We start from the raw sequence: 4,231 nt of genomic DNA, 5'->3' as shown, positions 1-4,231 counted from the left end.
TGACAGTTGGTAGGAGGTGTTTGTGCATTATAGCCAAACCTCGTTGCCTGGTCTGATCTCTCCAAAGGACATTGTTCCACGAGTCTTGCAGTTTGTTCAGATGCAACTTTATAAACCTAAGCTCTTCTGCTATGTTCTTTATAGAGAGAAAAGGCTTTTTCCTGCAACCTTTCCAAACAAGCCATACTTGTTCATCCATTTTTTATTTGTATTGTCATGAAGTATACAATTTAACATGCTGACTGAGGACTGTAGAGTCAGAGATGGAGCTCTTGGGTTTTTTGCAGTTTCTCTGAGGATTGCGCAGTCTGACCTTGGGTTGAATTTGCTCAGACATCATTCCATGGAAGATTGGCAGCTAAATGTTTTTCACGAACGATAAACTTTTGATGAACGATAAAGTTTCTGGTCTTAGAAAGGTCTTAAAACCCTTCCTGCATTGATGGGAAAAAACATTTGCTTCAATAAGATCATCGATGATGTATTTCTTCCATGAAATTGTATTAACACACACCTGAATGCTCCAGACCAGCAAACTGCCAAAACCTCTGATTTTATAGAGGTGATCACACTTGCTGATGATCAACTAATTAAATGCATTTGATTAGCAGCACCTGGCTGCTACTTACCATCTAATGTAAGCTGTCATTGTATGCTTAGTTTTTTTATACCCTGCTCCTGCCTTTTTCCCACTCCCTCCCATCATACCAAGTTTGAAACGCTATCTACCATATTGAATAAAGAAATACCAGATTTTTTTTTAAATAAAATCCCATCTAATACAGCTTAGAATTTTTTGACTTTTGAAAGGTTAAGTTCAATTCAATTCAATTCAATTTTATTTATATAGCGCCCAATCACAACAAAAGTCACCTCAAGGCGCTTCATCGGTACAGAGAAAAACCCAACAATCATATGACCACCTATGAGCAAGCACTTTGGCGACAGTGGGAAGGAAAAACTCCCTTTTAACAGGAAGAAACCTCCGACAGAACCAGGCTCAGAGAGGGGCAGGGCCATCTGCTGCGACCGGTTGGGGTGAGAGAAGGAAGACAGGATAAAAGACATGCTGTGGAAGAGAGACAGAGGTTAATAACAGATATGATTCGATGCAGAGAGGTCTATTAATACATAGTGAGTGAGAAAGGAAAAACTCCCCGGCAGCCTACGTCTATTGCAGCGTAGCTAAGGGAGGATTCAGGGTCACCTGGTCCAGCCCTAACTAAATGCTTTAGCAAAAAGGAAAGTTTTAAGCCTAATCTTAAAAGTAGAGATAGTGTCTGTCTCCCGAATCCAAACTGGAAGCTGGTTCCACAGAAGAGGGGCCTGAAAACTGAAGGCTCTCCCTCCCATTCTACTTTTAAATACTCTAGGAACAACAAGTAGGCCTGCAGAGCGAGAGCGAAGCGCTCTAATAGGGTGATATGGTACTACAAGGTAATTAAGATAAGATGGGGCCTGATTATTTAAGACCATGTATGTGAGGAGCAGGATTTTGAATTCAATTCTGGATTTAACAGGAAGCCAAGGAAGGGAAGCCAAAACAGGAGAAATATGCTCTCTCTTTCTAGTCCCTGTCAGGACTCTTGCTGCAGCATTTTGGATTAACTGAAGGCTTTTCAGTGAGTTTTTAGGACATCCTGATAATAATGAATTACAGTAGTCCAGCCTGGAAGTAATGAATGCATGAACTAGTTTTTCAGCGTCACTCTGAGACAGGATATTTCTAATTTTAGAGATATTGCGCAAATGGAAGAAAGCAGTCTTACATATTTGTTTAATATGTGCGTTGAAGGACATATCCTGGTCAAAAATGACTCCAAGGTTCCTCACAGCGTTACTGGAGGCCAAGGTAATGCCATCCAGGGTAAGAATCTGGTTAGATACCATATTTCTAAGCTTTTCAGGGCCGAGTACAATAACCTCAGTTTTATCTGAATTAAGAAGCAGAAAGTTAGCGGCCATCCAGGTCTTTATGTCTTTAAGACATTCCTGCAGTTTAACTAATTGGTGTGTGTTATCTGGCTTCAAGGACAGATAGAGCTGGGTGTCATCGGCATAGCAGTGAAAATGTATGCTATGTCTTCTAATGATGCTGCCTAAGGGAAGCATGTATAATGTAAACAGAATTGGTCCTAGCACTGAACCCTGTGGAACTCCATAATTAACCTCAGTGTGGAAGAGGACTCTCCATTTACATGCACAAATTGGAGTCTATTAGATAGATATGATACAAACCACTGCAGTGCGGTACCTGTAATACCTACAGCATGGTCTAATCGCTCTAATAGGATATTATGGTCGACAGTATCGAACGCTGCACTGAGGTCTAGCAGGACAAGCACAGAGATGAGTCCACTGTCAGAGGCCATAAGAAGATCATTTGTAACCTTCACTAAAGCTGTTTCTGTGCTGTGATGAGCTCTGAAACCTGACTGAAACTCTTCAAATAAGCCATTCCTCTGCAGATGATCTGTTAGCTGTTTGACAACTACTCTTTCAAGGATTTTTGATATGAAAGGAAGGCTGGAGATTGGCCTATAATTAGCTAAGACTGCTGGGTCTAGAGATGGCTTTTTGAGTAAAGGTTTAACTACAGCTAGCTTGAAGGCCTGTGGTACATAGCCGATTATTAGAGAGGTTGATCATATTTAAGATCGAAGAATTAATTAATGGCAGGACTTCTTTGAGCAGTTTTGTAGGAATGGGGTCTAAAAGACACGTTGATGGTTTGGAGGAAGTAATTATTGAAGTTAACTCAGAAAGATCAATTGGAGAAAAAGAGTCTAACTTAACATCAATGGTACTAAAAGTAGCTGTAGATAATATTACATCTGTGGGACGATTATTGGTAATTTTTTCTCGAATGATAAGAATTTTATAGGTGAAGAAGTTCATGAAGTCATTAATAGTTAGCGTTAAAGGGATGGTTGGCTCAAAAGAGCTCTGACTTTTTGTCAGCCTGGCTGAAGAGAAACCTGGGGTTGTTCTTATTTTCTTCAATCAGTGACGAATAGTAAGATGTTCTGTTAAGTGAAGACATCAATTCCTCATCAATTAAGGCCATACTTTTAAATTAATTACTTCAGTGCTTATGAAACTTTTTAAGGATTTGTGGTTATCTTGTTAACTTAGTAAAATATAGAAAATTTAGTAGAAACTTAGCTGTAGATGTAACCCAGCACTATGTCATAACTTATCTTTTTTTGATACTTAACCAGAAGTCAATCTTTTTTTTTCAACTGGAGTTTTCTCTAAAACTTTATATATTTTATTTCAAATCATTGAAATACTTTAATAAAAAGCATTGCTTTTTTAAACTAAAACACGTATGCACTGTATATATAAGAAGATATGGAGTGACACTTTAAACTGGTATTAAAACAAAGGATAAATATAAAATCAAACATAAGCATCAAACTGGGTTTATAGAGACGTAATTCAACATCTCATAATACAAACACGTTCACAACAACAGCCATCCATTTGATGTATGGTCCATGTATTAATCCAGTCTGTAGCCAACAAATGTGAAGGAAAGATTAAACCGATATTTACATAGCTTGTTTTAGACGTTTAGAGTTTATTTCTGTTTCAGAGCTACGGCAGATACGCGGTTACTGCGAAAAGCAGTGCAGCCAGTTTTACTCCCTCTGATTGTCAAAACCAAAGCTGATGCTTCTCTCAAGAGAAACATGGAAAATCAAGATTTTCTGTAGCTGTGTCAACATGCAGTATTTATCTTTTTGTACGGAGTAAAACACAGCACCTGGCAAATACTCCTTCTGTTGCTTGAAGATGAGCGGCCACAAATTACAAAACTGAGACTGAAGCTTACATTGTTTATCAATAAGTCAATGTAAATTGTTAGTTGCAGCCCTGAAAGAGGTCAAAGTGATGTGTTTTTCTGAGTGACATTTTAGGAAAGTGCATTTGGACTTCAGGTTTAACAGCTCATACTTTTAAATCCATTACTACATGAATATAATCCATATCTGGTGTTGCATTATTTTATGACACTGCTATTGTTCATATAGAGATGGGGAGTACTGCATCCATCGCTTGAGAACAAACTGTTTATGGATATGAAAATGTATCAGATTGACACTAATACAGTGGGGCAAAAAAGTATTTAGTCAGCCACCGATTGTGCAAGTTCCCCCACCTAAAATGATGACAGAGGTCAGTAATTTGCACCAGAGGTACACTTCAACTGTGAGAGACAGAATGT

Source organism: Rhamphochromis sp. 'chilingali' (genome assembly GCF_963969265.1).
Source record: "Rhamphochromis sp. 'chilingali' genome assembly, chromosome: 8".
NCBI lineage: Eukaryota > Metazoa > Chordata > Actinopteri > Cichliformes > Cichlidae > Rhamphochromis > Rhamphochromis sp. 'chilingali'.
This window is presented reverse-complemented; position numbering follows the sequence as displayed.